This window comes from Odocoileus virginianus, chromosome X (genome assembly GCF_023699985.2).
Source record: "Odocoileus virginianus isolate 20LAN1187 ecotype Illinois chromosome X, Ovbor_1.2, whole genome shotgun sequence".
Taxonomy (NCBI): Eukaryota; Metazoa; Chordata; class Mammalia; order Artiodactyla; family Cervidae; genus Odocoileus; species Odocoileus virginianus.
This window is the reverse complement of record NC_069708.1, coordinates 43452318-43475209: the sequence shown is the minus strand read 5'-3', so window position 1 is coordinate 43475209 and position 22892 is coordinate 43452318. Positions and strand designations below refer to the sequence as shown.

The 22892-nt window shown below is 38.9% G+C and overlaps 1 long non-coding RNA gene and 1 pseudogene across 2 annotated transcripts in view; both read left to right on the top strand.

Moving 5' to 3' along the window:
• Positions 1 to 22892, top strand: part of LOC139033173 (uncharacterized) — a 417354-nt gene that overhangs the window by 262361 nt on the left and 132101 nt on the right. Inside the window, exon 4 of one of the 2 annotated variants that reach the window (XR_011485797.1) lies at positions 11727 to 12193. The exons of the other annotated variant lie outside the window; for it this stretch is intronic. This is a non-coding gene — a long non-coding RNA (uncharacterized lncRNA). Of the gene's footprint in view, positions 1 to 11726; positions 12194 to 22892 lie in introns of those variants that run through there. 2 annotated transcript variants of the gene reach the window in all.
• On the top strand, positions 2258 to 2706 carry LOC110127309 (selenoprotein H-like; annotated as a pseudogene).

Below are 22892 nucleotides of genomic sequence, written 5' to 3'. Positions count from 1 at the left end.
TGTGACTAAATAAAAGGAACATTAGGACAGGGGACTAGACAGCAATGGTGATAATCAGAGGTGGGAGCTAGAGTGTAGAGGGTCTTCAGTGCTCAGAATTTGAATTTTATTTGGGGATAATGAGAAGCCACCACCAGAAGCTTTTAAGTTTGAGAGTAACATGATTGGATTTGTGGTTTGAAAAATTCACTCTGTGAAAATGTGGGAAGCAATAGGAGTATTCTGTTTTTGCTTGCATAAAAAAGGAAAAAATATATATATATATGTATATATATATATATATATGTAATATATAATATTCATGAATTTGCTTTGAAAGGACACATAAAAACTGTTAATACTGGATGCCTCTGAGGGAGGAAAATGAGGATCTGTGACTTAGGCTTTGTTTTGCTTGGGGGAGACTTACTTTTTGCTGTCTGCCCTTTACACTGTTTGATTTTCACTATGTGTCTTAGCCCTCATTCTCTGTAAGTAGAGCCTGAGGCTAGATTAACGTGCTGACAGTTTATTTGGGAGGGCGAGTATAGGAATTTGAAGGTAAAGAACAAAAGGGTAAGTGAGACAAGGAAAGGCACGAAGCAGTGGCAGGCAATGAATTCCTGAGCTGGTTTTTGCTTCATCATGGGCACTGTGGAGAGACATGGTTGTTCTCAGCAGGTGTGTTTGTTCAGCACCACTGTTGCTCGACTTTTCTGTAAAGCTTGAAAGGAGGACCTGCTTCTTGGAGTAGTCCTCTGAATGCTGAAGGGAGAAGGGGTTTATCTGCCTGACTCATTTATTGATGAAGTTCACCTCATGGGGAGCTAATACCCACTACTTCCAGATTGCATCATCCTGGTACTCAGAGGGCATTCAGGAAGCCAGATCATGCAGCATGGTGGCACATTTCATTCATTTCCAAAAATGGCTTACTACATTTAGGCTTGGCATATGAAATACAGTGCGTATGTCAGTCTAAGGCTTTGACTTGGATTCCAGCCAGCTCAGTGAACTCCACAAAGGAGGTACAGTCCAAGAGGTGGGCAAACATATGTGAAAAAAAAACATACTTTTGATGCATTTTGAGAAAGTACATAGATTTGTATCCAGAACATTTTTTAATGTATCATTTTTAAGGCTACTGGGGAAAAGAACATGCTTATTCTAATAGCAGTGTGAAAGGTGATTTGCAGAAAGACTAGAGGTGAAGCATCTATTTAGGGGGTGATATTGTAGCATATTTAAAAGCAGAGACATTACTTTGCCAACAAAGGTCCATCTGGTCAAGGATATGGTTTTTCCAGTGGTCATGTATGGATGTGAGAGTTGGACTGTGAAGAAAGCTGAGTGCCAAAAAATTGATGCTTTTGAACTGTGGTGTTGGAGAAGACTCTTGAGAGTCCCTTGGACTGCAAAGAGATCCAGCCAGTCCATCCTAAAGGAGATCAGTCCTGGGTGTTCATTGGAAGGACTGATGCTGAAGCTGAAACTCCAATACTTTGGCCACCTCACGAGAAGAGTTGACTCATTGGAAAAGACCCTGATGCTGGGAGGGATTGGGGGCAGGAGGAGAAGGGGATGACAGAGGATGAGATGGCTGGATGGCATCACCAACTCGATGGGCATGGGTTTGGGTAGACTCTGGGAGTTGGTGATGGACAGGGAGGCCTGGCGTGCTGTGACTCATGGGGTCACATAGAGTCGGATACGACTGAGTGACTAAACTGAACTGAACTGAACTGATTGTGGCTGCTTCATTGACAACAGGTGAACTAAAGCAGTAGAAGTAAGAAGACATATAAGAAATATTCAAAAAATAGCTTCCATGAGACAAGGTTACTGACTGATTGTTAATAACAAGGCAGAAGATGTCAAGAATGACTGTAAGACTTATATGTTAGACTATAGATAAAAAACTGGAAGAATAACTCAACTAGATTTCTGAGGGAAGATAATGAGGTCAATTTTGTCCATGTTGAACTGAAGATGACAGAAGATACATTCTGATAATGATATCCTGTTTATAGTTGGAAATATACACCTGAAGTTCAAAACAAGATCAAGCGTCTACCTGAGACATTTTGGACCATATGGATATAAATGGTAGGTAAACTTGAGTTGTTTGAAAGAATGGAAGAGATCATCAAAGGGTATTTTCATTAACATCTGTATAAAAGGAAGAAATAGCCTGGACTGCGGTTCTGCGCTCAGAGCCGGCCTGGCCTGTACCTGGTGGCCGCGGCTGCATCCTGTCCCCAGCCAGGCCCCAGGCGCCATGGCGTCCCGGGGGAGGAAGCGGAAGGCCGAGGCGGCGCTGGCCGCAGCGGCCAAGAAGCGGGAGAAGCCGGTCGGCGGCCAGGATCGGAGAGTGGAGGGGCCGAGCATCGTCATCGAGCACTGCACGAACTGACGCGTCTACCGGCGCAACGCCGTGGCTCTGAGCCAGGCACTGCGCCGCAGGCCCCGGAGCGTCGTCATCGAGCACTGCACGAACTGACGCGTCTACCGGCGCAACGCCGCGGCTCTGAGCCAGGCACTGCGCTGCAAGCCCCGGAGCTGGCGGTGAAGGTGAACGCCGCCAGGCCGCGGAGGGGCAGCTTCGAGGTGACGCTGCAGCAGCGCGGAGCTCTGGACGGGTCTTAAGAAGGGGCCCCCACGCATACTCAAGTTTCCTGAGCCTCACGTGCTGTTGGAGGAGCTGAAGAAGTACCTTTCGTAGGGAGGTGGGGCAGAAGGCATCTCGCTGAGCCTCCGTCCCTGGTGATGTTGGAACATTTATGACGGGACATGGCCAAACTTCAGTCATGTCCCCGAAGCTGTGGTTTCCTTCCCTCCTGAATCGATGGTTCAGTTGTGAGGCAATCCTCTAGTAAGACATTGAAAAGTTCTTGGATTTTGTTTAATAAAAATTAAAGGATTTGAGTTGATATATATATAAAAAAAGGAAGAAATACATGCACTACATTTAAAAATGTATCCATCGTAATGATGAACCTATTTTCAGGGAAGGAATGGAGACACAGAGAGGAGACTTGTGGACACAGTAGAGGAAGGAAAGAGTGGGACAAATGGAGAAAGTAGCATCAACATATATACACTTTCATGTGGAAAACTGATAGCTGGTGGGAAGTTGCTATATAACACAGTTTTATGCTCTATGATGACCTAGAAAGCTAGGATGAGGGAAAGGAGGGAGGATCAAGAAGGAGGGTATATGTGTGTAGTTATGGTTGCTTCACATTGTATAGCAGAAAGCAACACAACATTGTAAAGTAATTAACCTCCAATTAAAAATAATTTTAAAAAATGAATAAAAAAGAAATATATCCATTAAAATGATTTGTCTTAACATTTAATAAATACTTTAGTTTTATTAAGGAGAAAAATTGAAGCTACACTACCAGTAGTCAATCAACATATATGGATCCCCATCATGAATAGATCATGATGCTAAGTGTTCTGAGGCAATAATAAAGTAAATGGTAGTCAGGATACCTCACAGACATGCTGACAATATAAGGCAAAGATAAACTAGATGCACAAAACATAGACATTAACCACTTAATAAAAGCTACTACAGACATTATTAATCAAACCTGTATACACCCAAAGCAACCAAAATATATATGCATAGTAACCACAAACATGTTTAAAAAACAAAAAGTTATTTATTAATCTGAACAGAGTTGTTATGGAACCACTCTTTGCTATGCTTAACACATAACAATAATTATGTCAGTGGTAATAGTATTTTGATTAATCATAGATAATCTTTACTCAGGTCTCAGTCAGTCATTCAGTTGTTCAACTGTGACCCCATGGACTGCAGCATCCCAGGCTTCCCTGTCCATTACCAATTCTGAGAGCTTACTCAAACTCATGTCCATTGAGTTGGTGATGCCATCCAACCATCTCATCCTCTGTCATCCCCTTCTCCTCCTGCCTTCAGTCTTTCCCAGCATCAAGGTCATTTCTGATAAGTCTGTTCTTTGCATCAGATGGCCAAAGTATGGGGGTTTCAGCTTTAGCATCAGTCCTTCCAATGAATATTCAGGGCTGATCTCCTTTAGGATTGATTGGTTTCATCTCCTTGCAGTCCAAGGGACTCTCAAGAGTCTTCTCCAGCACAACAGTTCAAAAGCATCAATTCTTCATTGCTCAGCATTCTTTATGCTTCAACTCTCACATCCATACATGACTACTGGAAAAACCATAGCTTTGACTAGATGAGCCTTTGTTAGCAAAGGAATATCTCTGCTTTTGAATATGCTGTCTAGGTTTGTCATAGCTTTCCTTCCAAGGAGCAAACATCTTTTAATTATATGGCTGCAGTCACCATCTACAGTGATTTTGGGGCCAGAGAAAATAAAGTCACTGTCTGTCACTGTTTCCATTGTCTCCCCATCTGTTTGCCATGAAGTGATGGACCAGATGCCATGATCTTCATTTTTTGAATGTTGAGTTTGAAGTCAGCTTTTTCACTCTACTCTTTCAACTTCATCAAGAAGATTTTTAGTTCCTTTTTGCTTTCTGCCATAAATATGGTATCATCTGCATATCTGAGGTTAATGATATTTCTCCTGGCAATCTTGATTCCAGCTTATGGTTCATCCAGCCTGGCATTTCACATGATGTACTCTGCATGTAAGTTAAATAAGCACAGTGACAATGTACAACTTTGACATACTGCTTTCCCAATTTGAAGCCAGTTCATTGTTCCATGTCTGGTTCTAACTGTTGCTTCTTGACCTGCATACAGATCTCTCAGGAGGCAGGTCAGGTGGTCTGGTATTCCCATCTCTTGAAGAATTTTCCACAGTTTGTTGTGATCCACACAGTCAAAGTCTTTAGAATACTCAGTGAAGTACAAGTAGATGTTTTTTTTTCTGGAATTCTCTTGCTTTTTCTATGATTCAACAGATGTTGGCAATTTGATCTCTGATCCCTCTGCCTTTTCTAAATCCAGCTTGAACATCTGGGAGTTCTCGGTTCACATGCTGTTGAAGCCTCGCTTGGAGAATTTTGAACATTACTTTACTAGCATGTGAAATGAGTGGAATTGTGCAGTAATTTGAACATTCTTTGGCATTGCTTTTCTTTGGGATTGGGATGAAAACTTACTCAGGTCTAAAGGATCCAGATGGAGATCAGTATAAACACGAATATTTTCAGGCCCAAAATTCAGTGATGGGAAGAACTGACTTTGAGATAATGAATCTTGTTGGTATAGACTAAGTTCAAGTTTTAAACCTTTGCTGAATCATGTCCTACTCTGCAACCCTATGGACTGTAGCCTGCCAGACTCCTCTGTCCATGGAATTATCCAGACAAGAATACTCAAGTGAATTGCCATTCACTTCTCCAGGGGATCTTTCTGACCCAGGGATAAAACCCATGCCTTCTGCATTGCGGGTGGAATCTTTACTGCTTGAGCCACCAGGGAATATATAAACTTGGCTAATTCAAGACTAAGTGATAAGAGTAGACTAATTTTCCCCTGAACCAGAATGCTCATCATTTATCAAATATTTATTATGTGTTGAATACTCTGTACTTTAAATCATTTATCTTGTTTAGCAGTTATAATTATTCCAAGGCAAAAATCCCTATTTTACAGTGAGGAGACTAAGATTCAGACAGGCTGTCATTTTCCCAGGCATGTGCAAAATTTGTAGTCCTGATTAAAATTGTGGTAGCCATTATTAGCACCCTCCAATGTATTCAGTTCTCTTTTCATTCTAGTGTACAGAGGATTATACTTCCCCACATCCTTGAAATTAGAGGAGGCCATATAACTAGTTCTGCCTGATGTAACGAGATCAAAAGTGTCATGTCACTTACTAGAAGAAGCATTGAAATGCTTGGGCTCAGCTCTCAAGCCCTGTCTTCCCATGTTGCAGTGGACCCTTGAGTTTTGTATTAAAATGACAGCATTTTAAGTTAGTGAAGATTCCATCAATTTGAATGACAGTTATGTGGAGCAAAGTTCCTTAACCTCCTACTCCCTACCCTATGGTCAGCCTACATTGGATATGTAACAATAGGTAGAAATAAACTGTCAGGGAATGTTTAACAGGAGGATTCCTTTGTGCCATTTCTCATAAATCCTCTGTTCCTTATCAGTTTCTGGCAACAGAAAGGAGTGGAATGGCACACCACTCCCAGGACTGAGGTCATAGGATGAGACATGCATGAATCTCCTTCAGTAAACATTCTCCTTATGACAAAACTGCTTAGTCTCGATCCTCTTTCTTGAGATATGGATTGTCTCCTGACCCTATGACCATTGTTAATCCCTTGTTCCCTTGGTAATGGTCACTGTACGTTTGGTTTTCTGATCTTTATCATTGTCAAAAGAAATTCCTTGTACAACAGCCTATATATACTCACAGAAAGATCATTAAAGCACTTTGCTCCATCAGAGCTTGGGTCCCCGTGTCTTTCTCTCTCTCTCTCTCTCTCTCTCTCTCTCTCTCTCTCTCTCTCTCTCTCTCTCTCTCTCTCCCCCCACCTCCGGCTAATTCTCTGGAGTGTAGAAACCTGCCAAACTCATTCTCCTGACCGAGTTTTCAAGACCCCCTTGAGAGGGCGCCCTGTGCCTTCGTGACCGGTGCAATCCCTGTTCTAGGGTTTTATTGGTTCTTTGCATAAACCAGGGAGTATCAGCTTCTTTCTTTTTTCACTTTCTTATCGTCGACTCGGGACAACCAGGTTCCAGTCCATTAAAGGACCGCAACAATAAACCTTTGTTATTTTATTTAAGCCCCTGAGATTTTGGAGTTTGTTGATACCACAGAATAGCCTAGCCTATCTTGACTCACAGTCTCCATATATTTGCTCCATATTCTGCCCTCTTTCCATTATGCACCACCACTTTTTTGAATTGACTCTTTTATAGCCTAAATACACCACCTGATTGTAACTTATTTTTTTTTTTTTTTGCCACAAATACTTGGTTTTTCATTATTTTAATTTTGTAAGTAGAACGGTAAGAGTCAGAGAGGTCTCAATTTGTATTTCTTCAATTAAACTGAGAGAAATCACAGTGACATGAATAAAACACCTTTCATATACAGAATTCGCTGCAAATGTGTGAACACTAGGTCATTTTATGTCATGTACTTGATCTGATAGCTGCCAGGAAAGAGAAATATATATTTGTCTGGGGATCCAACTTCCTACTCAATCTTCCAAAGCAACCTGCAGACTCAACTGCACTCACCGGGTACATGTATTTTTCCACATCCCTGGGGCCTAGATGTGTCGGTGTGTAACTTATGATGGAAGTTGATCTTTAGCTAATTGACAAATTCACCAGTAAGTTCTAGTGCAAGAGTAGTTTCAGTCCACAAGAATATCAATGTTTTCCTTGAAGTATAACATGACATTTTGGGACTCAGCCAAATTATATGCTCCTTTTGTTTCTTGAATGAACCTTAAAGAGTATCTTGAGTAGTGAAATGAAAATTAAAGTAGCTCTGGGCTCCTGGAACTGAGCTAGGATCAGCATTTAAAATCAAGTTTATGTCAGCAGACTAGACTTAAATGAGGAAAACTACTTGATTATGATTAAGCAGTGTTTGACCTTGATGAATAAGCATATTACGGAGCACAACCATTCTGATGATGGCTTCTGGTAGCAATGGTCAGGCTAAATTCCTCTGTTAGCCATCATGATGTGAGTGTATTTATTCTAGCAGTGTTTGACATGACAGGTGTTAGGTTTCTATGGGCAACCCTATCCAGAGAACAGAAGAATCAAGTCATTCTCTTTGCAGATTTGACTCTAAATGTGAGTGGGTCTGACTTTATTTTGCAAGTACACTATATCTAAGTGTCAAGTTTTCAGAAACAGTTTAAAAATCAGGCTAAACATAAATACTTCTAGATGAAATCTTATTTCAATTAAATGCCTGCAAATTCTACAAAAATAATGTTGCCTTTGTTAGGAGAACAGTGTGTCTTTATTTCCATTAAATTCCAATTTGCCTTACACTTCATTCATTTTCATAATTTTTCTTCTCTTAAAATATATTTTAGTTGAATATCATCTTGGAATTCAATCTTGAGACTCTGCTAATGTCAAAACACCAGAGTGAAGTGTATGTGATTCAGAAGCAGCTACAGAAATCATAGATTGAATTACAGCCCAAGTATTCTTTTGGATCTCAATGGTGCTATCTGAAACATATTTTTCAAGGCATATACATAAGTGATTAGTCATTTTACTATTTGCATGGGATAGCTCTTATGTACCACTTCAAATCTTTCAGCCTCTCTTCTTACTCCAGCCACATCTGTTGTAACCAGTTCCCCACAGATTTTGACCAGCTTGGTACAGATGAAAACTGACAGTACCTCCCCTCCAGTCTGAACTAAATATCTATTGTCTCCTGCCCTGGGCTTCTCTGATATCATGGAAAGGTCATGATGCGAACCTGCTCATTGCTCATGCATGCTCAGGCACTTCAGTTGTGTCCAGCTCTTTGTGAACCTATGGACTATAGTCTGCCAGGCTCACGTCCATGGGATTCTCTAGGCAAGAATACTAGAGTGGGTTGCCATGTCCACCTCCAGGGTATCTCCCCATTGCTCACACAAATGCAATCTGAAAGTACAAGGCAATTAATGCTTCTTAGGGTAAGCCTTGTCCAGTGAAGAATGAAATTCAATGAATGAATGATTTCCCCTTTTTTCTCTGGAGAAGAAAATTCTTAGAAACATTTCCTAGTAAGTCTTCTCACAAGAATCAGAAGGAGCCTGCAATCAGTCACTGGTAGGAGTAGCCACCTTGATAAGGCATCCTTGGATAGGTTTCTTTCCTTGTCTCTTTAATTCTCTGTCTTTAGCTCCTGTTCATGAATCATCATTTCAAATGAGCCATTCTCCAGCTTTGATTTTAGGCTAAGATGTTGTATAACTCATGAATTAAATTTAGGCAAACTCCAACCTTTATCATAGCTTGCTGACCACATTATTATAGAAAATGTTCACATTATGCTCCCTTTGAAAGAAATTTATTATTTAACACTTGCTCTTAGAAGAAAAGTAACTGTATCAGGGAGAGAATAAGTATACTCAAGACAGACAATTATAAAGACTACATACAAATAACACAGAATAATGAGGTGCACATACCAAATAGTCCTTGTTCTCATTCATTCGTTCATTCAATGAAGTATATACCAGGTGTCAGACACTATACGGGGTATTAGGAATACAGAGGTAAGTTTAACATATATGGTCCCTCTCCTCATGGAGCTTAACTTCTACAGATTTTACAGTGGTCAGTCATAGCTATATAGCAGCCCAAAAAGTAATGATCAGCATAGGAAAAATGAAAATCTTTCTTCAGAATAATCTCTACTCCTAATATCAAATAACTCCAGAAGTAAATACACAGGCAAAAGTAGCTACCACAGAAGGGAGATTAAGAATAATTAGTCAAGCCAAGAATTCATGCCAACAATGAGTTAAGAAACCTTTCTGATTGCTCACTGAAGCAGTTCTCTGTTTGGCTTTGATGTGTCATGACTTTAACTCTTCTCTGGAAAATTCCTTTATAAATGGTCCTGCTCGAGGATTTCTCTTGCTACAATTAACAATGAGCTTTTCTCCAAATGAAGGTCTCACCAGGATATTTCCAATTTTCACTCAGAGAACTTAAGCTCAGTGACATGTTTATCATTGATACTGGATTTGCAGCAGTTGGACAGTCAAAGAGACAGTTGCTCAAGAAACTGCTTGAAAAGGGAAAAAACAAAAAACAACAACAGCAAAAAATACCTGACCCTTTTCAGAATTTCCATAGAATTCTAGCTATCCAGATCAATTTGAATATGGATTTGAAATACCGCCTAAATTATACACCTTTGCTCTGGGGTTCACTAACACTTTTCTCAAGCTTCAAGACCTGCCATCTCACCTTAACCTCATGTGACTAGATGTGACTAAAGATGCTCAGTGTCTCAATATGTTAGGGCATTTACATCTCCTTCTGTTTCCCCTGTAACTCAGTTGGTAAAGAATCTGCTTGCAGGGCGGGAGACCTGGGTTCAATCCCTGGGACAGGAAGATCCCCTGAAGGAGGAAATGGCAACCCACTCCAGTATCCTTGCCTGGAAAATCCCATGGAAAGAGGAGCCTGGTGGGCTGCAGTCCATGGGGGTCACAAAGAGTCGGGCACAACTGAACGACTAACATACATCTCCTTCTAAGTGTTTAATCTCAGGGCCTCTAAAGTGCTCACAAAACAAGGGGAAGCAAAAGGGAATAAGGAAATTATGTTTAAAATCATAATATATTAAAGTAAAACTTATTTAAATAAAGACTAACCAGATTTCTTTAAAAATGAGGTTTCCTTGTTGACTGATCATTCTATTTATTGGAAGATGATGGTGAACTGATTTTTAAAACGAGTCCCTCATTCTGCCTTGATAATATAATTATTGTTCAATTCTCTCAGTTTTTTGTCTGAAGTCTTGAATAATAATAAATACTAATGCCAGTTGTAGGCTACCATGCTAAGTGTTTTTACACAATTATGTTGTTCAGACCTCATAACAAACCTCTAAGGCAAATAGTATTATTAGTCACATTTTACAGGTAGGTCAGAGAGTTATGAAACTCACCCAAAGCCACATAGCTGGTTAGTGGCAGAGTTGGAATTTGAATCTGGATGCAAAAGAAGATGATTTATATTGAAGACAGTGGAAATCTAACATGTAATAATTGATACTTATGAAAGATGAACAGAAATTACCCATAAACTATGTTGCTGCTGCTGCTAAGTCGCTTCAGTCGTGTCCGACTCTGTGCGACCCCATAGACGGCAGCCCACCAGGCTCCCCGTCCCTGGGATTCTCCAGGCAAGAACACTGGAGTGGGTTGCCATTTCCTTCTCCAATGCATGTAAGTGAAAGGTGAAAGTGAAGTCGCTCAGTAGTTTCTGACCCTTAGCGACCCCAGGGACTGCAGCCTACCAGTCTCCTCCATCCAATGTATTTTCCAGGCAAGAGTACTGGAGTGGGGTGCCATTTCAATAAACTATAAGACATAGTAAAATAAAGCTTTTCTGAAAAGCTCAGACATTGCAGATCAAAGAGTTCTTGGAAAAAATATTAGAAAATGTTTAAGATCAAGATACCCTTATAAAATTATTCAACTTCAAGGATAAAGAAACTTACAAGTATTCCTACAAAAGAAATAGATGACTCACAAACCAAAATGAAGCAAAAGCAAAAGAAAATCTCAGGCTGGTCTTTAAACTCTCATTCATACTGCATTCAAAAAAAAAAAAAACAACAACAACAACAACAACAACCGGGGCACATTTTCAAAGTTTGAATTCTAAAAGATCATAGCCCAATAATTCTGTATCTATCTAGTGTGTTGTTTATTTTAAAGAAAAGCATTCCCAAATATATAATAACTCAAGGATTTTATCATCTACTTACCTTTCCTGAAAAATCTTGAAACTGTTCCTTATTAAAGTTCCACTTTACAAGAGAAATAAACAATCTTTTCAGTGCTTTCCTGGAGGGTTAATTTGTAGTGAACCAGAAAATTTACCCTTGTTAAATGCACTTTTGTTGTAATTCTAGTGTTAAAGATTCCTTTAGGTTAAAACATGACTCTTTCAAAGTGCAAATACTTCTGGGAAGGCCAACATCTTAAGCATTTCACAATCATTTACAACATGTTAATGAATAAGTTTAATTGATCAAATATTTCCCTCCTCACAGGTAAGCTGAGGTCCAGTGAAGCTGCTGTAGAAGAATTTTGATGTAATGAAAAAAAGAACATTTTAGAAGAAAGGTAGATGGAAAAGACTGAATGGGTTGCCAAGCAAAGCCAGAAAACATTTGTGTGCCCTTAAGACATAGTGACTTATTTGACAGTTTTGCTTAAGTTTGGCTCAGCACAAGATGATGAATGTATAAAATTGAGCACAATCTGGACTGAATACAAACATACGTTGAAAGTGCTTTAAAGATGAATTCTTCATGTTGTTATCTCTGATGTGCTTTTATATTCTCCCTCAAAAAATACAGTTTATGAAGTCTTGTTAACTTGAAGTTTCCAGTTTAAAACAAAACAAACAAAAAAAAGTTTTGTTTGAAATCATCCTTATTTCAGCAAAGGAGATCTATTCTCAGGTTGAACTGTAATGGATTTTAAGGATCATTGAAAAAGAATAAAAAGAAATCATATTGTCTTTTGTGTATTTTGTATCAATGTTGATAGGTTCCCCCTTCTTGTCTTATATTTAGCTAAGGCACAAAGCAATTTTGTTGGAGGGTGCTTAGCTTTGTAGGAAATTAAATATAACAGTATACAGACATTCATGGCTACACATTTAATATAGCAACAGTTTTGGGAAAATGCCTAAAAAGGTGATCCCGACTTCCCAGGACTTAAATTTTAGTACTTTAACAATTTATTGCATTCTAATGAATATGTAAAATAGAAATTTCACCTGGAGCTCTATGGAGTTGTATGACTCACAACAGGTTTGGAAGGGAAAGAAAAAGGTATAGGTTCATTATGAAAATCATAATTTAAAAGTCGCCCTTGTAGATGCTCAGCACCAGGTCACATCATAATGTTCAGAAGGCTCAGAATTATGTATAGATAATAACAGAGGTCAGCTCTAGCAGGGAATGTAGTTATAGTGCATTGTGAGAAAGCACATTCTCTGAAGGAAAAAAAAAAGCACTGTATTATTTACAAAGCGAAAAAACAAAACAAAACAAAATCTTAACTGGCATTCCACCACTGTTCCTAAGGTATTTCTTCTCCAGGTTCTTTCATATAAGCTATGGCATTGTATAGTAATTAAGTACCTGAATTCTGGAACCTGATTGCCTGGCTTTAAATCCTAGTTCTGCCATTTAGTAGCTCTCTTACTCTATCATGCCCTCATAATTCAATCTTTATTTGTTCCTCTGCTCTTTCTACCTCCTACCCATCACTGTTCTGTCCTGGAGGGTGCTGCCAGATGTTTTCAGTATTGAGTTTTCTCCTGGATTTTTTGGAGGAGTGGCATTAACCTCCTAAGATCTTGAGCATCTTAGAGGCTTTAGGGCTCCATATTATCCCATGGAAACACATCTTTTTCTTACAATATTTTCAAGGTATAACACTGGGTTTAATAATGTAGGCAATAAGCTAGACTGTTGGAGATTAAATTCTGCCTCCCTCACTTCCTAATTGTCGCTTTGGCCAATTACTCCCGCTCAATATGCCTGACATTCCTCTGCTGTAAAATAGGGATAATAGCGCCTACCAGCTCATTGGATTGGTGTGAGGATTGAGTTAATACATGTAAGAAGCTTTTATTAGTGTCTGACACATGAGAAGCAGCCACTCAATAAACATGAACAGTTGTTATTACTACTAGTTGAGGAACTCAGTGCTCTCATGGTACATGAAGGTGACTCCAGGTCCCCCAAAGTAACATCTTATGCAATACACTGAATTACCTGCCCAACTCTGATCTATGTCTTCTGCGTCATTCCCATCAGCCTTCCTACTACCTGGTAAGAACTAATTTATCAGATCAATTAGTTGGTATTTGTAGCTAGAGATACTTGCCATTGATGAATTGATGTTATTTCTCACAGGGAACATTTGTTTTAGAGTTGTCTTCTGGAGACAATGCCTTATGATAAACGAATAGCTAGCATAGGGTTCCATAGCTGTCTCTATGTGAGAATAGCCCCTGTTTTACAGTCTGAGGATTTACTATATTTACTTTATACCATGGGATTTGCAAATTAGAAAATGAGAGTACTTTCATCTTGAAAGAATTGAGTTTTCAGGTACAGTAAACTGTTACCAGGTGAAATTAGTGCCTCAGTCATAGGATCGAGAAAATAGTAATGGTTTACCATGAAGTGAATAATACTCTTTCATTCCCCACTCCTGATATTAGTAAACTACTTGATTCTGTCTAATATTTGTTTATATGTCTGTCACATCTGTCCTTTTCCTAACTATTCTGCTTCTTAACGCAGTGGTCTAATTAATCCCCCACTCTAGTTTTTCTCTCATCTGGTCCATTCTATGTGCCTCTGTCACATTTATCTTTTCAAAGTTCTATTTCTAGAAAGTTATTATCCAGTGCAAAATCTCTGCTCCTGAAGAACGTTTTACTTGGCAATTCAGAACCCTCTGCCCTCTCCCATAGGAATTAGTGATTTAGGGAGGCTGTAGAATTGGATTTCCTAGAGGTAGCTAAGAAGCTATTCATTTTTGAAGTAACACAAAATAATAGAAGAGAGATGTCCCAAGAATATCTCTAATGTTAACTAACTTTGCTTGATGGGCACAAGATTCCTGAATAGTGTGCTTTTCCAAAGCCATGCACAGCAAATGAGTGGGAAATGAAGGGATAATTCCCAACTCATTCCACAAGGGGGCAGCAAACACCAACGGTGGGGTTGTGTAGATGCTAGTAAGTCCACAGGAGGCAAAAAGGGAGTTCAAGGTAAGATGAACTCTAATTATTTTTTTCCCATTGAGACAGTATCCAATTGCCCCTTATGTGAAGGCCAAATTCCAGAATTACCCTGGGAGCTTGGCAGCAATGCAGAAGTCTTGTCCTCATCCAGACGACTTTGGATTTTGATGCAGTTCTTCAGACTCCCTCTGAGTACAACTCTTAGCGACCCCATGGACTGCAGCCTAGCAGTCTCCTCCGTCCATGGGATTTTCCAGGCAAGAATACTGGAGTGGGTTGCCATTGCCTTCTCCAACTATATTCTCTACTTCAGCACTATTCACACCTTTCCTTAGGTTGTTGCCACTTTTTGTTGTTGTTGCTGTTTTCATTTATTTATTTTTATTTTTCTTTATATGTGTGTCTTTTTTTTTCCCATTTATTTTTATTAGTTGGAGGCTAATTACTTTACAATATTGTAGTGGTTTTTGTCATACATTGACATGAGTCAGCCATGGATTTACATGTATTCCCCGTCCCAATCCCCCCCCCCCCCACCTCCCTCTCCACCCAATTCCTCTGGGTCTTCCCACATTTATTTTTATTAGTTGGAGTTTAATTACTTTACAATATTGTAGAGGTTTTTGCCAAGCATTGACATGAATCAGCCATGGATTTACATGTGTTCCCCATCCTGAACCCCCCTCCCACCTCCCTCCCTATCCCATCCCTCTGGGTCATCCCAATGTACCAGCCCCGAGCACTTGTCTCATGCATCCAGCCTGGACTGGCGATCTGTTTCACACTTGATAATATATATATATATATATATATATATATATTTTTTTTTTTTTTTTTCAATGCTATTCTCTCTGATCATCCCACCCTCGCCTTCTCCCATGGAGTCCAAAAGTCTGTTCTATACATCTGTGTCTCTTTTTCTGTCTCGCATATATGTTATCATTACCATCTTTCTAAATTCCATATATATGTGTTAGTATACTGTACTGGTGTTTATATTTCTGGTTTACTTCACTCTGTATAATGGACTCCAGTTTCATCCATCTCATTGAACTGATTCAAATGCATTCTTTTTAATGGCTGAGTAATATTCCATGGTGTATATGTACCATAGCTTCCTTATCCATTCGTCTGCTGGTGGGCATCTAGGTTGCTTCTATGTCCTGGCTATTGGAAACAATGCTGCGATGAACATTGGGGTACATATGTCTCTTTCAGTTTTGGTTTCCTCGGTGTGTATGCCCAGGAGTGGGATTACTGGGTCATGTGGCAGTTTATTTCCAGTTTTTGAAGGACTCTTCACAGTGTTCTCCATAGTGGCTGTACTAGTTTGCATTCCCACCAACAGTGTAAGAGGGCTCCCTTTTCTCCACACCCTCTCCAGAATTTATTGTTTGTAGACTTTTGGATAGCAGCCATCCTGACTGGTGTGTAATGGTACCTCATTGTGGTTTTGATTTGCATTTCTCTGATAATGAGTGATGTTGAGCATCTTTTCATGTGTTTGTTAGCCATCTGTATGTCTTCTTTGGAGAAATGTCTGTTTAGATCTTTGGTCCATTTTTTTGATTGGTCATTAATTTTTCTGGAATTGAGCTGCAGGAGTTGCTTGTATATATTTGAGATTAATCCTTTGACTGTTGCTTCATTTGCTGTTATTTTCTCCCAATCTGAGGGCTGTCTTTTCACCTTGCTTGTAGTTTCCCTTGTTATGCCAAAGCTTTTAAGTTTCATTAAGTCCCATTTGTTTATTTTTGCTTTTATTTCCAATATTCTGGGAGGTCGGTCATAGAGGATCTTGCTGTGATTTATGGCAGAGAGTGTTTTGCCTATGTTCTCCTCTAGGAGTTTTATGGTTTCTGGTCTTACCTTTAGATCATTAATCCACTTTGAGTTTATTTTTGTGTGTGGTGTTAGAAAGTCTTCTAGTATTGCCACTTTTTAATATCATTTTTTTCCATCTCTTTACCTTTGAAATTACTTTCCCTCTTCAAAGGCTATTGCAAATGTAACTGTGTCTCTGGTGTCTTTCCAGAGCCACACCCCCACCCCAACAAACTATTCCTTCTGCTGCAATTGGATATGGAGATGTCTCAGTCCTGGGGTAGAGGTGTAATAGGGGCACTGTGATTGAACTGCTGGGATGCTGCTAGAAGATGGGTTCTAATTTTTGCATTGATGTTTTGCAGTTGTTTGTTGGCTTGAGTTAAAATTAACCCAAGAACTAGCAGCTGGCTAAAAATTTGGGGAAATAGTCCACATTTCAGGCCCTCCATGGGTTAGAGCAATGGTTTCCAAACTGTGCAAATTGGGGGTATTTAAAAACTGATACCTGGACTCCACCCCCAGACATTCTGACTTAATTTGTATGAAGTGTAACCTGGGAATGAGTGTTTTCAAAACTTCCCTAGGAAATTCTAATGTGCATTAATGTTTGGGAACTTTTTGAACTAGAGTGAGAGAAATAGATTTAACACAGTTTGGGGGGACTGTCAGTCATATCAGAGCAGCAGGCTTGAGATGAGAAGAGGAAATGAATTGGTTCCCAATAGACTCCTCTGTGAAGAGAGTTGAAGGGGAGAGGGATTGGTAACATTGCGGAAGCAATTCTAATTGCTGTGTAGTTACAGGTGAGTTAGGGCTTCCCTGATAACTCAGTTGGTAAAGAATCCTCCTGCAATGCAGGAGACCCGGGTTCAATTTCTGGGTTGGAAGATCCCCTGGAGAAGGGATAGGCTATCCACTCCGGTATTCTTGGGCTTCCCCTGTGGCTCAGCTGGTAAAGAATCCGCCTGCAATGCGGGAGACCTGGGTTTGATCCCTGGGTTGGGAAGATCTCTTGGAGAACAGAAAGGCTACCCACTCCAGTATTCTGGCCTGGAGAATTGCATGGACTGTATAGTCCGTGGGGTCGCAAAGAGTTGCACACGACTGAGTAACTTTGACTTTCACTGAGTGACTGAAGGTGAGTTATATAAAAGCAGATCATAATGCACATGCTGGGTTAGGATGCACTGTTATAGCTTGTGAGTGGTAAATTTGAAGTTAGGATTTAAACGTAGAAATACCAAATGCATGTGATTCCCAGCACATATTCTTATGTTTTCCACCAGTTATAAAATTTAATATTCATCAGAGTCCCTGGGAATATTGTTAAAACACAATTCCTTGGACCCTAATTCCCTAACAAATATTTATGCATGTGGTGGCTGTTGTTTTTAGCAACAGAACCACTTCACCTTTTGTTTTCCAGCAAAACTTTCCTTGAACTTTGATATATAAAACAAGTAAAGGCAGAGTTGATTTACTTCAAGCAGAAAGTTGATAGTTCAACTTAAACCACTATGTAATTTTTTATTCACCCAACCCATCCTCTCAGAAAAGTCCTGGAAGCTTCTCCTTCCTATTTGAAATTCACTTCATGAATCCTTACAAAATTTTAAAATATAATTCTAGAAAAATAACCTATAGAAATACTTGCAAAGTTGTGGAAGAGTAAACATATGGGAGTGTTAATTTACCACTGTGAAAATGAAAACATTTTTAGAGATAATGAAAATGTCAGTCAGTGTAGGTTAAATCATTTATGGTAATTAACTTAACTGATGGTTACTGAGGACTTAATATTGACTAAGCACTGGATACTTTGTGTTTGTTATTGCATATACCCCTCTCAACAGCTGTACAAATTAGTGTTAATGCAAAAATTGCAACAGGCAAAGTTAAACAGGCAGGGAAGACTTTATTTAAGGTTATTGCAACAAGAAGTCAGAACTCAAAAAAAAAAAAAAAAAAAAACTCAAAAAGAAAAAGAAGTCAGAACTCAGTCTGAACTCAATACTGCTCAAAGGATTGGGGGATGTAGTATAAGCTCTGGAATGAACTAGTGGAGAAGTACTAGAGGACATTAGTGGGGACTCATAGTCCATCTATATTTACTAATTGGCTTTATATGGAGGAAAACTAAATTCATATATTTATGACAGGAGATAGGTTAATGATTGAGCAAGACACACACCAAAGTTAAGCTCCTCGTCTCCCACAGAGATTGGGAGGAAGCAGTGCTGTTTCTTGAAGATTACATTTTTTATTGGAGTATAGTTGCTTTATACTGCCGTGTCAGTTTCTTTTGTACAACAAAGTGAATCAGCTATACATATACATATACCCCCTATTTTTTTGATTTCCTTCCCATTTTGCTCACCACAGATCATTGAGTAGAATTCCCTGTGCTATATAGTAGGTTCTCACTAGCTATCTATTTTGTACATAGTATCGATAGTGTATGTAGGTCAATCCCAATTTCCCAATTCATCCCACACCTCCCCCTTTTCCCTTTGGTATCCATATGTTTGTTTTCTACATCTGTGTCTCTATTTCTGCTTTGTAAACAAGTTCATCTTATGATTACATTTTAAAGGGATGGATTCTTGAGGAATACATAACCTGAGTTGTAAAACAGGCAATAGACTTTTGGAAAGATTTATATCTCAGAGGAGCTGAGGAATAATTTGCAGGTTCTTTAGAGTAAATGACCTTAAAAAAGGAAGGTTAACCACTATTCAACATAGTTTTGGAAGTTTTGGCCACAGCAATCAGAGCAGAAATAGAAGTAAAAGGAATCCAGATAGGAAAACAAGAAGTGAAACTCTCGCTGTTTGCAGATGACATGATCCTCTACATAGAAAACCCTAAAGACTCTACCAGAAAATTACTAGAGCTAATCAATGAATATAGCAAAGTTGCAGGATATAAAAGTAACACACAGAAATCTCTTGCATTCCTATACACTAACAACGAAAAAACAGAAAGAGAAATTAAGGAAACAATACATTTCACCATTGCAACAAAAATAATAAAATACTTAGGAGTATATCTACCTAAAGAAACAAAAGACCTATACATAGAAAACTGTGAAACACTGATGAAAGAAATCAAGGAGGACACAAACAGATGGAGAAACATACCATGTTCATGGATTGGAAGACTCAATATTGTCAAAATGACTATTCTACCCAAAGCAATCTATAGATTCAATGCAATCCCTATCAAGCTACCAACGGTATTTTTCACAGAACTATAACAAATAATTTCACAATCTGTATGGAAATACAAAAAACCTCGAATAGCTAAAGTAATCTTGAAAAGAAGAATGGAACTGGAGGAATCAACCTGCCTGACTTCAGGCTATACTACAAAGCCATAGTCATCAGGACAGTATGGTACTGGCACAAAGACAGAAATATAAATCAATGGAACAGAATAGAAAGCTCAGAGATAAATCCACAAACCTATGGACACCTTATCTTCAACAAAGGAGGCAAGGATATACAATGGAAAAAAGACAACCTCTTTAACAAGTGGTGTTGGGAAAACTGGTCAACCACTTGTAAAAGAATGAAACTAGAACACTTTCTAACACCATACACAAAAATAAACTCAAAATGGATTAAAGATCTAAATGTAAGACCAGAAACTATAAAACTCCTAGAAGAGAACATAGGCAAAACACTCTCTGACATAAATCACAGTAGGATCCTCTATGACCCACCTCCCAGAATATTGGAAATAAAAGCAAAAATAAAAAAAATGGGACCTAATGAAACGTAAAAGCTTTTGCACAACAAAGGAAACTATAAGCCAGGTGAAAAGACAGCCCTCAGACTGGGAGAAAATAATAGCAAGCAAAGCAACAGACAAAGGATTAATCTCAAAAATACACAAGCAACTCCTGCAGCTCAATTCCAGAAAAATAAATGACCCAATCAAAAAATGGGCCAAAGGACTAAACAGACATTTCTCCAAGAAAGAGATACAGATGGCTAACAAAGACATGAAAAGATGCTCAACATCACTCATTATCAGAGAAATGCAAATCAAAACCACAATGAGATACCATTACACGCCAGTCAGGATGGCTGCTATCCAAGAGTCTACAAGCAATAAATGCTGGAGAGGGTGTGGAGAAAAGGGAACCCTCTTACACTGCTGGTGGGAATGAAAACTAGTACAGCCACCATGGAAAACAGTGTGGAGATTTCTTAAAACACTGGAAATAGAACTGCCATATGACCTAGCAATACCACTTCTGGGCATACACACTGAGGAAACCAGATCTGAAAGAGATACGTGCACACCAATGTTCATCGCAGCACTATTTGTAATAGCCAGGACATGGAATCAACCTAGATGCCCATCAGCAGATGAATGGATAAGGAAGCTGTGGTACATATACACCATGGAATATTACTCAGCCATTAAAAAGAATTCATTTGAATCAGTTCTAATGAGATGGATGAAACTGGAGCCCATTATACAGAGTGAAGTAAGCCAGAAAGATAAAGAACATTACAGCATACTAACACATATATATGGAATTTAGAAAGATGGTAATGATAACACTATATTCAAAACAGAAAAAGAGACACAGATGTACAGAATAGACTTTTGGACTCTGTGGGAGAAGACGAGGGTGGGATGTTTTGAAAGAACAGCATGTGTATTATCTATAGTGAAACAGATCACCAGCCCAGGTGGGAAGCATGAGACAAGTGCTCGGGCCTGGTGCACTGGGAAAACCCAGAGGAATCAGGTGGAGAGGGAGGTGGGAGGGGGATCGGGATGGGGAATGCATGTGATTCCATGGCTGATTCATATCAATGTAGGATAAAACCCACTGAAATGTTGTGAAGTAATTAGCCTCCAACTAATAAAAATAAATGAAAAGAAAAAGGAAAAAAACCTCAACATTCAGAAAACTAAAAAAAAAAAAAAAAAAAAAGGAAGGTTAAGGGCCTAGTTTGAGGAAAAAGCCTGTATAAAGTTTAGTTAAGCTGAGGTAACATTAATGCTATCTTGGTCAGTAGACACTATTATATTAGCGCTATTTCAGATGAAGAAATCGAGATTTAGAGAAAGCAAGAGTCTTGTTCAAGATTACACTACTAGCTAGCATCTGAGTCAGATCAAACTCCATCTTTGACTCAAGTAATAACAAGTTTAAACACTTTGTGATGCTGCCTCACCATCCAGATAATGATATATCATGGAGCTTTTAAAAGCATAAGGTAGATCTGTATGTACAGATATACAAAGATGCACTCAAAAAGGTTAAATTTTTAATTATGTGGAACATTTGATTATTGTTTTGGTCAAAATAGACAATAATAACAATTGAATGAAGAAACCATAAACGTCAATTTCTCTCCCTGTCTTTCTCTCTGTCCTTACTCCCTTTTTTTTAATCCAAAATGAAAGATATGAAACAAGAAAAATAAAACTTTGATTACCTCAACAAGTTTGGTCATGGGAAGATTTTCACATAACTCCAAATCATTTAGTTTCCTTCATCTTCTGTTTGAACATATATGTTTTGTTTTTTATATTTAAGAAGACAGAGGAGAAAAAATGGAAAAGGTGAGGTGGAGAAGGGAAGAGAAAAGGGAGAGAAAGAGAGCAATAGTAGACAGGAAAAAAAGAAAGATACATATATTTTAAGTAACAGAACAGAAAAGAGGAAAATAAGAGAGCAATGGAAAGGAATGAAGAAAAGAGAGGGAAAGAGAGAAGGGTAAATAAAGGGACTGAGAGACAGGGATAAAAGAGGAAGAGAGAAATAAGATAAACTATAAAAAGACAAAATGAAAAAAAAGATAATGAAGAACAGCATAAGGAGGAAAGAATAAAATAAAAAGAAAGGGAATGAAAAATATGGAGAAAAAAGAAAAAGAAAAAATAATGAAAGAAAGTGGAAAGAAATTGGCAGAAAGGAATGGCAACCCACTCCAGTATTCTAGCCTGGAGAATCCCATGGACAGCGGAGCCTGGTGGGCTACAGTCCATGGGGTCTCAAAGAGTCAGACACAACTCAGCAACTAAGACTTAAGTTCATTGCAACAGGCCGATGGTTTTAGTCTAGGACGTAGAATAGTTTCCTTCAAATGCTAATGTTTTTCTGACCTAAGAGTGAATGGGGACCTAGTTGGGGAGGCCTCCTTGTGTGTCTCAAGCACTCTTGCTTCTTGCAGAAGAACATATAGAGCTGGTGCCAGGTGTGAGTAGGGCTCTGTGATGACTTTATATGACTTAACTATTTACCTCCTAATCATAAGAAAGAAATAGATCATCAGTCCAGGGCCAGTGCACTGGGACAACCCTTAAGGGATGGGATGGGGAGGGAGGTGGGAGGGATTTCAGGATGGGGGACACATGCACACCCGTGGCTGATTCATGTGAATGTATGGCAAAAAACCACTACAATACTGTAAAGTAATTAGCCTCCAATTAAAATAAATAAATTCATTTAAAAAAAAATCTGATCTACTCAGAAAAATCTTCTTACTCCTAAGAGGAATTTATGGTTCATAGTTCTTCTTTTTCTTGTTGATTTATAGAAGTGTTATTGTCTCCTCTACTTGAAGGTCACCCCAGCAGAAACTTTGGTCCA